This window comes from Artemia franciscana, chromosome 13 (genome assembly GCF_032884065.1).
Source record: "Artemia franciscana chromosome 13, ASM3288406v1, whole genome shotgun sequence".
NCBI classification, from domain to species: Eukaryota; Metazoa; Arthropoda; class Branchiopoda; order Anostraca; family Artemiidae; genus Artemia; species Artemia franciscana.
Window position 1 is genome coordinate 10,885,433 of NC_088875.1, and position 13,494 is coordinate 10,898,926.

The 13,494-nt window shown below is 35.1% G+C and overlaps 1 protein-coding gene across 1 annotated transcript in view; it reads right to left on the bottom strand.

The window, feature by feature from the left end:
• Positions 1–8,935: 8,935 nt before the first annotated feature.
• Positions 8,936–13,494, bottom strand: part of LOC136034510 (carboxy-terminal domain RNA polymerase II polypeptide A small phosphatase 1-like) — a 46,494-nt gene continuing 41,935 nt past the window's right edge. The window contains exon 7 of the mRNA XM_065715732.1: positions 8,936–11,440. The gene's annotated coding sequence lies outside the window, so the exon portion shown is untranslated. The remainder of the gene's footprint in view (positions 11,441–13,494) is intronic.

A 13,494-nucleotide genomic window follows, 5' to 3' on the forward strand; every position in this document is an offset into this window, starting at 1 on the left:
CAGTAAAACTTCTGATTACCAATCCAATGGACCCCCTTCGAAGTTGCATTTCAGTAAAAAAAAAAAGCTGCTATGTTCGCAAATGAATGTGCGTTGTCAGTTTAATATACATATGCTGATATTTATTCCTTAAATTCTTAATTAGTTTTTGATTTCTTAAAGTTATAAAAGTGAACGTATGAAACCAAGAAAGAAAAGGATGTAATAAGTGAAAAATAAATTCAAATAGGCGAGAAAACGAGGATTTTGTCAGCCAGCAGCAAAATATGAAGACGAAAAACAAGCAAATATTTGGACAAGGACCTCCGCCAAGTCGTCCTCAGTGCTTAAAAGAACAAAAAAAAAAAAAAAAAATAATATAATCTAACCTTTCGAAGTGAACATAACAAGAGGAGAAAAGATACTTTCTTTCTTTCAAGAGGAGAAAAGGTACATTTTCTCCTCTTCTCAGGTGACTAGGGCCCTAAAACTTCTGATTAGCAACCAAATGAACCCCGCCCGAGGTTTATACGATCAAACTTTCTATATAAACCTTAAATACCCCCAGGGCATAATTTACAACCCTTACCCCGAGGGCTGTAGGTGTAAGTGGAGGATTTGGCGGAGGCCCTTTTCGAAATATTACCTTGTTTTTCGTCTTCATAGTTTCCTGCTGGCTGACAAAATCCTTGTTTTCTCCCCACATAGATGATTTCTGGACCTTTCAACTATGTTGAACAAAATGGCAATCTCAAAATTTTGACTGGATGTGTTGAGGAAATGGTGGGCATCGTAGGGGAGTTTGTTGCCCTTCTATAACTTTTGATTATTAAAAAGGGCACTAGCCCTTTCAATTTCCAATCAAATCAGCCTTTTTTGACGTTTCTACGACAACTCCTTCGATATGAAGTGTCCTGGTCTAAAACCAAAAAAAAAGATAAATTTATTTATAACTTATAACCCTTGCCCTGAGGGGTTGTCATTCTCAAAGACATAATTTCCGAACCTTTCAATTGTGTTGAACAAAATGGCTATCTTAAAATTTTGATTGGAAGTGTTTGGGGAAATGGTGGGCGTGGGATTAGCTGCCCCAATCGCTCTTGACTATTAAAAAGAGCACTAGCCCTTCCAATCGCCAATTTAATGAGCTTTTTCTGAAGTTTGTACGACAACAATTAGCCATCTAAAAATTTCTAGCGGATACATTTTGAGAAAATACGAGGTGTAGGGGAGGGTATCCCCCGAACGATCACTCTAAATCTTAAAAATAGCACTAGAACATCTGATTACTAATCCAATAAGCTACCTCCAAATTTATACGATCAACCTTGCTATATAAACCTTATATGCCCCCAGGGTATAATTTACAACCCCCTGTCCCTGAGGGCTGTAGGGGGGTTGTCATCCTTAAATACATAATTTCTGGATCTTTCCACTAGGTTGAACAAAATACCTATCCCAAAATTTTGTTTGGATGTGTTTGAGAACATGGTGGGCGTGGGATGGGGGTTAGTTACCTTCCAATCCCCTTCTCCTAATAAAAAGGGCACTAGCTCTTTCAATTTCCGATCGAATGAGCCTTTTTCGAAGTTTTTAAGACAACAACTAGCAATTTCAAAATTTTTATCAGATGTACTTCGGGAAATAAGGCGCTATGTTCGCAAATGAATGTGCATTGTCAGTTTAATATATATATATATGCTTATATTTGTTCTTTAAAATCTTATTTATTTTTTTATTTCTCATAGTTATAAAAGTGAATAGATCAAACCAAGAAAGGAAAGGATATGACAATTGAAAAATAAAATCAAACAGGCGAGAAAACGAGGATTTTCTCAGCCAATAGCAAAATATGAAGACGAAAAACAAGCGAATTTCTCGACAAGGACCTCCGCCTAGTCGTCCTCAGTGTTCATTAAGACAAAGGAAAAAATCTAACCTTTCGAATTGGACTTGACAAGAGGAGGAAAGACACCTTTTCTCCTCTTGAAAGTAACAATCGTTTCTCCTTTTGTAAGGTTCACTTCGAAAGGTCAGATTTCTTTTTTATTGGATATATTTGGGAGAAGGGAGGGGGTTATTTGCCCTCCAATCCCTTTCGACTATTAAAAAGGGCACTGACCCTTTTTTTCAATCGAATTTGCTGTTTTCGAAGTTTCTACGACAACAAATGGCCATATCAAAATTAAAATCAGATTCATTTCACCAAAATAAGAGGTGTGTGTGTGAGGGGGGGAGGAGGAGATTTATCCTCCCCCGATTGCTCTGAATCTTAAAAAGAACACTAAAACTTCTGATTATCAATCCAATGTGCCCCCTCCAAAGTTTATACGATCACCCTTTCTAGATATACCTTATGCGCCCCCAGGGAACAACTTACAACCCTTGCCCTGAGGGCTGTGGGGGGGGGGGTGTCATTCTGAAAGACATAATTTCCAGACCTTTCACCAATATTGAACAAAATGGCTGCCTCAAAATTTTGACAAAATGCGCTTGGGGAAACGGTGGGCGTGGGAGGGGGGTAAGTTGCCCTCTAATCACGTTCGACTATTGAAAAGGGAACTAGCCCCTTCAAATTCCAATCAAATGAGCCCTTTTCGAGGTTTCTGCAACAACTCCTTCAATAAAAAGGTCTAAAAAAAAAAAAAAAAAAAAAAAAAAAAAAAAAAAAAAAAAAAAAAAAAAAAAAAAAAAAATGTCCCTACATCGCTCTTTATTTAGACAGCGCTATTGCGCTGCCTATGAAAGATGTTCTTGGTACAAATGGATATTATAGATAACACTTCAATAGGGGAAATCCTTCTATTCGACAGCGAAACAGAAACACGCATTCAAAAAAAAAAAAAAAAAATTATATTTTCTATTTTTATATTTGGATATTTCAGTTACATAGACAGTGGCCGTCTTCACCAGATAAACTCTATCTATCTGCATATGTGGTCGAAATTTCCAGTATTTTTCTGAATACATCTTGCAGTATTTTTTGCAAATAAGATAGCAAGTTTCACAAAGTGAATTATATCTCAGCTGGAGACATCTTTAGGCATCATGCAAGACAGGTTTCGATGATTTTGGCAAAAATTATTGCCAAGAATAGAGAAGTACATTCGTTTACAGATGGTAGTACAAATCTGACAAAAAAAAAAAAAAATCAAGCTGAACTGTTTCGAGTTGAGGAGAATGGTGTACATAACAGGGATTTATTTGACTCTCAAAATCAACAACAAAACATTAATCCTATGCTTCACTAACAGAAAAACGCAATAATTAAGAGAAATCATAAGCCAAAGTTAGAAAAGAATAAAATAAACACGAGTTTAAAAACTATATTTATATCTACACCTCTCTACATTTATCAGTTCTACTGATTGCTTTAAAGAAACGGTATTTTGAGTTTTCAAGTAATAATTGAATTCTGTTTAAGAATAGTATGAGTTAGAGAAGCAAAAGCAGGGTTGCCAAAGACTTCTTCTTTTGAAGCGCCTTGAAGATTCATCCTGATCTTCAAAGCAAAACCTCAATATCTCCAGTGTCTAAACAAATATCTGACAGCAAATATCTGAGCAAGAATATACACAGAGGAGAAGGAGGCGTAGTCAAGGTTTTCAGTGCCTGGGGACAATGTCAGTTTTTGCCCACCTCCAGATCATGGTATTAGACGAAAAAACCTGAGTTTGGCCCCCTCAGAGGCTATGCCAGGACACTTCTTATTCAAAAAGTCAATAAATGTGTTTTTTATTATTAGCCCCCCCCCCCCTCCTAAAAATTTTAAGCACATCTGCCTGAACAGTGTTCCTCCCTTCTCTTTGTCCTATGAAAAAAAAAAAAAAAATCAAAACGAATGTCGTTTCATTCATTAATTTTTTATTGCTTGCTAACCAGTAATAATATTAGTCATTTGTCTTTCTCAATGTTTTGAAAGTTTATTATGATTTATCACTATTGTACTAATTAAATAGGTGTGAAACAATTTAGTTTGAACTGATTTCAAGTACTTATCAACTGAACAAACTTATTAATTGAATCAAGTACATATTTCATGTATGATTCATCTTAACATAGTTGTATGGCACAAATCAAAGAAGTCTAAATTAAAAATAAACCAAAGAACAAATCTGAGTGAAAACTAAACACTAAACAAAATTTACAGACATACAGCGAAAAACAATAGAATAGGAAATAAGTGGGAGTTTCAGCGGGAAGAACACCGTTTCTTTCTAAGTGAATTTTTCAGGATAGATAAGAAAAGAGTTAAGATCTAAAAAAGACGTAGGAAATGATTTTCATCATTGATTCATTTTTTTCAAAAACAAATTTTCTATATTCTCGCTAAAATAAATGAGGCTTTGTTTAATGCCCGAGATTAATTCTTTTTTTTTTGCATATTTGTTAGTGATTAAGAGGTGACACAAAGGTAGTGTCACTAATGCTTAGCTGGACCAGATAATAGCTGGCTTAGCTGGACCAGAGGCGTAGCTAGGGTTTTCCGCATCAGGGGACAATTTTGATTTATGTCCCCTCCCACCCCCACAATCACTACCAGAATATAAGTAAGATCATACTACTGATGAAAAAAGCTTCAATTTGGCTCCGCCTATGAGACTGCACCCAGGGGCAACCGTCCCTAGCTACGCCATTGAGCTTGTCCAATCCAAAATCTTACTTTATATACCTCCACTATCGTAATTATTAATTAATTCTAATATAATTATAATTAATAGTGTAGTATAATATTAACACAGTATAATTAATTCTAGTTTAGACCCAGGATTGGTCTCAACACATAAGCCTGGACTATCATCAGTTTTTGAACAATTATGATACGTTTTTTAAACCTAATTTTGGTTGCTCTTAAGAAGAAAAAGATGTTGTGTAATTTATTTTAGCTTTGAGGCTCTGGACTGATCCCACTAAATAAGTCTGAACATTTTGCCTTTAAGAAGCACAATTATTCTAATTGTTCGTAAAAAAGAGGTACGCGGAGGGGGATTTCAAGAACCTCGAGGCAGAAAACACCACTTATTTCCAAGTTTACCCCTAAAAACATACATACAAAACCCGACTTTCTAGCCTACAAACAAAAAAATAAATTTGAATCACTGCTGAAGCTTTTAACAGATAAAAAGAGAAATGACTGTCCTATATTTCTGTGTAAAAGTGTGCTTTACTTCCATTGGCTTACTTATGAGACGAATTTCCGCAAGATAATCATATTATTCCTGGACAAGCAAATAGCCCCGCCTTGTTTAAAGCCATAGGTCATACAGTATAATGGTCAAATCTTTGACTATTTTCATCAGCTAAAAAAACAAAATTTTTTGAGTAACAATATTTTTTTTATAAATAAGCTCATTGATTCTCTGTAATTTATTCGTCATTAAAAGAAAAGAGAGAAAAAAAAAAAAAACAAAAAAAACATTAGGCTAACTAGGTTTCAAAACACTCATTATAAAAGATATGCAAATCGGATTTCACTGTATGATATGAATTTTTTTATCTTTTTCATTTATGAAACACAGCAAAATTAACCGAATCAGAAAGAGAAAGAAAGAAAAGAAATAAAAAGAAAAGAGAAGAAAGTCAAAAGAAAGAATGAAGAGTATTCATTAGGTGCTATTTGAAACATTATTGCCAAAGAACCACCTCTGGTAAGACGAATTGATAAGGTTTAATCAGAGCCGTTCAAAGGGGGGGGATCTACCCCGGACGCCGTGGCTGTGGGGAGTCACGACTTGGAGGTTTCCCACTTTGATAAAGTTTTTCACTTTAATTTAGCTTCTTACTTATATTTGAGTCGGGTGGGGATGCTGTAATTAATTCCTCCCCGGGCACCACCAACTCAAGGAACGGCTCTGGTTTTAATATATGCACTAGCTTAATGACCGCAACGCTTACAACAGCAGAAGAAACCAACTAAACCAAACCCCACCCCCTAGCTATATTTTTTTTAGATACCAATTCTAATTTTGTCTCAAATTGAAACTGCTAATGCTATTCGTTATTCTTATTTGTCAATCAAATTAATCAAACGGCACAATAAACAACTTAAATCCCTATTATTGTCCGATTAGAAACCAGAAAATCATTGTTAATGTTGCACGTACATATATAAAAACAAAATCGACAATATTCAAACTGAGGCCAGATCAAACAACGTTAAGTTTCCTTAACGTTCAGTGTAAGTTCTGTAAGCATTAAAACCAACAAAACAAAGTTAAATAGCTGCGTCTGTCCTCAGTTTTTAGGCACTTGGTAAAAAAAATGTCACTGGGTAAAAAACAAAACAAAAAACAAGTAAAACGGCAGAATCCTCTGAGCAAGCAAGCAATTATTAACCTGTCAACAGAGAAATGGAATTGGAATAAGCGATTTAGCGTTTCGGTTCTAGAAACTTTAAATATAAAGAAAATACTTTCTTTTTTATTCTAAACTTTTTTTTTGCGAATCTGGAATCATTAGCGACATTCTAAATACACAATATTTTCTTCCAACGTAAAAAAAGGTCAGTTCCCTTACTTTCCGATAGAACTGAAAAATATTTATTGAGGACAAAATTGTCTAGCTAATTTTTCCAACTTCAGAGGAATCCAACATTTTCGCAAAGCAAAAAATCCATATTCTGCCAAGTCAACTAATCATACTTTTCCAACTCCATAATTTGTATTTGCACAAATTTAAATCCACTAGTATGTAATAAAAATAAAATTCAGTGCTTCCACTTCAATTGTCAGTTCCTATAATATTAGCCACTTGTAAGCATGGTCTTAACTGCAATAAGTCCATTTAAACTTGGCAGTGACTTCAATTCGCGAAAATTTAGGGGGAGGGACGGAAGAAAACATGCCATTTTCTAAATTTTTCCGTGCAAATACCAAAATAAGCATTTTCAATGAGAATCCCCCTTATGATATTTTTTAAAATCATGGGGTATACTGCCTCACCTCCACCAAATTGATGCCACTGTATCCTGAATATTGACCACTACAAAAAAACCCTTAAAAATAACAAACCTTAAAAAATAACAGTTAAGTCTTTTCTAAATCCAAACATTATCAATTGGTTACAAGAGGTAAAGGTAAAGAATACGGCATTAGACTTTACAGTCCCTACCGGCGGTGCTGATCTCCGTTTCTTGGCCCTTCAGCCAGGAAGTGCAATGGGGGGTTGGGGGCCAGCCATCCTGTGCTTTCACACACCCTTCCTGTTTACCTTCCCCAGATTTCTCCAGGTACCCATTTAGAGCTGGTTCGACTCTGGCTAAGCTTACAGAGTCACGCCACTGACCCCCGTCCCAACTGAAGAATTGGGTACACTGGGATTTGAACCCGCGTCCTCTCAGACAAAGGATCCCGAATCCAGCGCACCAACCAACTCGGCCAGGCGTTAAACATTTTCCCAAAGCCTACCATTTATACTTATTAATCAGAATCACGCTTCCACTATTTCTTAGTTCTTGGGGTATTGAATTTCATCCGCCCATGAAACACCCAAAAACCTTTTCATTCATATCATTTACCTCAATTTCATGGAGCGTAAACGCCAACAGTTTTACGATATGGAAATATATTTTTAACTTTTTCGCATGCTGAACAAATTTATATTGTTGTGTTTTGTTGTTTATTTTTCATCTTGGTTTCGGTAAATGGTCTCATGGTCCATATTTTATTTTAGCACATCCTCGCAAAATCTGCTTTTTGCTGTGCTATTATATAAAAATTATTATTTTCAATAAAATTGTTCTATTACTACTACTAATGGTCTCCGTAGCGTAGGTAACAACCTACTGATTTTCTGCCTTCAGCCGGCACTACAATACTTGGTTGGGGGGCAAATATATGCGACATGGGAATATTTGGTACTACCTTCACATACATACGAATAGGCTTTTTCGTTTTACTTATTGCAATAATTCTACTTCTGTACATCATTTATACCTTAAACAATTCCTTTTTGGGTATGAAAACCTGTATATTCAGTGTGCAGACAATGACTATCATTACTTATATTAGCTGGCAGTATGCCAGCGTCAAAGTCCTGATACAGAGTCAAATACCCTTAAAGATTTAGCTCCCACTCACAGAGGGTACGACTATGCTTAAAATAAGAAAAACAGAAAAATTTAAAATCTTAATAATTTAAGTCTTAATTTAAACAGAAAAATCACTGTAGAGCTTGGTCCAGCAGTAAATTTGCCGTTAGAAGGGAAGGATGGGGACATATTGGACAATCTAAAAATTTACGCAAAAACTATTTTCTTAGCTTTGTATATTGTATTAGCCTTGTATAATTATTCTATATAAATACTCTATATTAAATATATAATTCTATGAAGCCATATCGATGACTCCCTAGAATAAATATAGAATATATTTTACCAAGTGCAGAACACATATACAAGAAACTATTTCATAGGCGATTAGATATTTCTCGACCTGGCATTGAATTACAAAAAAAAAAAAAAAAAAAAAAAAAAAAAAAAAAAAAAAAAAAAAAAAAAAAAAAAAAAAAAAAAAAAAAAAAAAAAAAAAAAGCCAAAATAGGCGAATTATAACTACATCCATGAATTATATAGAATTATCAGAAATTAGTCATAAAACATTAAGATTTTGAGATAATACGATTAAAGGGGCACTAGCCTACGCATACCTCTAGGGAAGTTTTTTTTCGAATGAAGGTCAATATTTTTTTTTTTTTTGGGGGGGGGGGGCAATTTTGATGTTTAAAAAAATTTAATTAATTAGCCTTGTGAAAAGAAATCAAAGTGGAAGCGCTGATTACATCATGTAATAATTACAAAATAAGCGACTAAACATTTTTTCGTCAAGTTTTGTGGTTCTAGAGATCCAGAGCAACTGATAAGCTGGGTGACTGTAATTTGGATATGCTAATTTTACATTAGTTAATTATAATATAAATTTAATTAGCTAATAATAACTATGCTAATTTTAGCCTAATTTTAGCCTAATTTTGTACCTGTATTTCAATGGATCATCCCATTTACAAAACATTATATAGGTGTAATGTATATCACTACAAATTAACTGTCTTAATTGACAAAACATCTCATACATTAGAACAGGAAAATACACAGGAAGAGAGGGGGGCTCAGAGCTCAAGCCTTCCCGATATTCCAAAAATTTCTCGAATATCTGGGAGCTCCTTATTCAAATTATCAATAAATTTACTTTATTTTGCCTCCTCCCCAGAAAAATTCCTGTATACATTCCTGCCGCAGGTGTCAAGAGTTTCATCTTGTCTTGGATACAATGTAAAAATTATCATTTTTGTCACCCATAAGCAAGCGAATTAAAACTGCAATCGTTCCAATATATTTATTGTGTATCGTATGTTTTGACTTTGGAGAGCTGATATTGACAAGAACACTTTACCCATAAAGCCATCCTCATAAAAAAACTCAATTATCGAATCCTGAAGACTCGACGTTCACTGGGAACTTCTAATATCATAAACAATATGCCAAATATTAAATAAAGAAGAAAAACTCTACATAGCCGAAATATGTATTCCAAAGTATACAATTCAATGACAGAAAATGGGATTAATTCATACCGCCCGTAGTAGCCGATCCCATTTATTTATTTATTCATTCTTTTATTTATCATAATTTGAAATACCAAAAAAAAGTTTTACAATCCAAACTACATTAACATGTGGTTTGGATTGAAGCCACATTAACATGTGGCTTCGTATGCAGCATCATGTATTCCTCCAGTGGATCTTGTATCAACTGCTTATTTAATATTAATATCAATATATTAATTCAATAGCGGGAATCAGTTTGCAGTTAAACGTAAACTATTTGTAAAAAAATTCCATCTTAATACTAATTGGAATTAGATCTACTGACAAAAGAATATCCTTATTTTTTCATCCTTATCCCCCCCCCCGTTCAGAGAGATCCTCTATTGTCCGAAGTGTTGTTCGGCGAGGGAAGAAGGGATTAAAATTTAACAGATATAAAAACAAATAGAGGGATTTTATGGGGAATGGAGCATTTATCCGAGGAATATTTAAAGAAATCTTGGGGCAGTGAGTTGTTCCGATGTAATTAGATTTTTTTAGGGGGGGGGGGGGGGGTAATGGGGACGAGAAAGCTGAACAACTAAGCATTCAAAAACGTCGAAATTTTACACTTTGTCCAATAATGTCTCGTTTTTCATAGAGTTCATGATGTTTAAATTTACTGGAGGCCCAATGCTACGGTATACCACTAATCTAACCGAAAATGCATTGGAAGCAGAGGCGTCAATTGAAGAGGGGAGGGGGCTATAGAGCCTAGATTCCCATCCCTCTGATTAATTTTTTTTCTCCATCAAAAATTAAAAACGATAAATTTGCCCCTACATATTGAAAAATACATTTTGCCATTCCCTCCTAAATTTTTATGAATCAACGCCACTGACAGGAAGGAATAAATAAAGGTAAATAACCAAAAACAAAATTAAAGATGGCGACTCTTCAGTAAGTATATAACAGCCTAGACAGAGGCAAAGTAAACGAGGGTATTAATTGAAACTTACTAGTAGGAATAAAACGTATATGCCTACATATATAAGGTTTTCAGACGGAGTAAAGTGTTCTTGTATTTAATATATATATTTATATATATTTAATATAAATACGTAGATACGCATCTGAAAAAGTTCTAAGAAAGCAAAAATTCATATACATACACTAATTTTTTTTAATGTATGTATAAACTACATACATTAACCTTATGCAGAGCACTATACTAAAGCCATAGACATATTTATAAAAAATAAAATTTTGTTAAAAATGTTAAAACTGCAACTGTTCTGTGATAAAAGAAGAAAAGCTAAAATTAGGTTGCACATAAAAAATCAACAATTTACCAACAAAATAATGGCTGTAATTAAAAGATTTGGGAACATCCTAAAAATCAATACTCACAACCAATCCAAAAAAGTAGAAAAAAAAATCGAAACAACATGCAAAAACTAATAAATGTTAAGTGATTGTCACTACAAAGGCATGCAACTTCACTCCAAGTTCAACTCGACGCAGAGTTTACTCTGATCATTAAATTCGTTTTGAATCAAAATTTTCCCGCCAAAAAGAAAAAAAAACACAAATGTTCCATTCAAGGCTTTGAATTGATGAATAAAATTGGCACAGAGAACATGAACGGACTAAGACACAATCAATTAAAAAAAAAATTCTATTTGACCAAGGCACTTGAGTTTCTCGGCACGAGTCACCGTCTAGCGGTACATTAATGTCGAACAACTTTAATTAATAGGTCCTTCTTAATCGTTATTCCGAAGTCTTAAACGAAGTCGAAAATGAAGTCAGGCACTGGCAATTTCGAGAAACATGGTCAGGTAATGATTCCCATTTTATTCTTAATGCACTATATTGAGGTTAACAGATGTACGCGATATTACATATATTCATATGTAGGTGGTACGAATAGCGAGACCTGAAACAAAGAGAATATAAATTAGCTTACGAGAAAGGAAAAACAAAACAAAAACGGAAGAGGGGGGGGGGGGGAGAGAACAATTTTTTTTCCACACACATTCAGTCATTCATTCATTTTTTTTTTACCGTTAACAATTTATCAAATGCATATATACAGTCAAAAGAACCGGTTTCACTGTTTATTTTAGAAAACATCCTGCAGAGTGAGCTCTAATCTACACCACTACTACCACCTGGTAATCTAGACAACTCGCGTAATCTACTACGGATCGTAGCTCGGGGTACCGAGCGTCACAAATAACGAGTTTGGGTCTCTTGTCCTCATATGCTTACTATCAGGAGGTTAAATTTCCACTTGTCTTGAAGCTTATATTTTTAGGCTTCTAAAATTTTTCGAAGCTTGCATTTTTAGGCCTCATCGCATTTTTTTGGTCCCAAAATATCCTACGAAGGGGCGTCACGTTTAGGGAAGGAAACACCCCTCGATGTTTTCATCCAGTTAATAAAAAAAAGCCAGTAAAATAAATGCGTGAACCACCGTTATTAGGAGAATGGGTTGATGGAAATATACGACGCAAAATCAAAGAAAGAAGATCAGCCTCTTTCGGTATAATAAACATATAATTTAAATTTTTAATATAATTAGATATAATTATCCAAGGATATGATTACATATAATTTAAATTTTTTGAGCTGTTTTATGGACTCAACATTTCTCAAATTTTGGTAATTCGAGGCATCCTTGGCCCAGAGTTTATGATGACCAAAAAAAACAAGAGCTAAGAGCTCATATGGCACTTGTGACGAGGCGAGAAGAGCTAAGAGCCAAGAGATCATATGGTATGAGCTCTAACAAAATTCTATGAATCAATAGATTGATTTAAAAAGGAAAATAAGAGGCTTAATGCCGGTCAAGATTTAAAATAAGAGCTCTGAGTCACAAAGTCCTTCTAAATATCAAAATTCATTAAGATCCGATCACCCACTCGTAAGTTATAAATACCTAATTTTTTCTAATTTTTCCTCTGCCTTTTGCCCCCCAGATGGTCGAATCTGGGAAAACGACTTTATCAAGTCAAATTGTGCAGCTCCCTGACACGCCTACCAATTTTCATCGCCCTAGCACGTCCAGAAGCACCGAACTCGCCAAATCACTGAACCCCTCCCCCCAACTCCCCCGAAGAGAGCGAATCCAGTACGATTCTGTCAATCACGTATCAAGGACATTTGTTTATTCTATCCACCAAGCTTCATCCCGATTCCTACACTCCCAAGTGTTTTTCCAAGATTTCCCCCTCGAAATCCCCACAATGTCAAAAGATCTGGTCGGGATTTGAAATAAGAGCTCTGAGACATGAATTCCTTCTAAAAATCAAATTTCATTACGATCCGATCATCTATTCTTAAGATATAAATACTCCAATTTTCATGTTTTCCAAGAGTTCCGGTTCCCCCCTCCAACTCCCCCGAATGTCACAGGATCTGGTCGGAATTTGAAATTAGAACTTTAAAGCACAAGATCCTTCTAAATATCAAATTTCATTAAGATCTGGTCACCCTTTCGTAAGTTACAAATACCTCAATTTTCAAAATTACCCCCCCCCCAATTCCACCAAAGAGAGCAGATCCGGTCCAGTTATGTCAGTCACGTATCTTAGACAGGTTTCTATTCTTTCCATCCAGTTTCATCCTGATCTCACCGCTTTAAGTATTTTCTAAGATTTCCGGTCCCCCCAACTGCCCCTCCCCCCAATTACGCTTGATCCGGTTGAGATTTAAAATAAGATATCGGAGTTACGAGGTCCTTCTAAATATGAAGTTTCATGAAGATCCGATCACTCCTTCGTAAGTTAAAAATACGTCATTTTTCTTATTTTTCAGAATTACCCCCCCCCCCGCGCAATTGAGCGGATCCGTTCCAATTGTGTAAATCACGTATACAAGACTTCTGCTTATTTTTCCAACCAAGTTTCATCCCAATCCCTCCAATCTAAGCGTTTCCCATCATTTTAGGTCCCCCCACCCCAAACTTCCCCCAATGTCACCAGATCC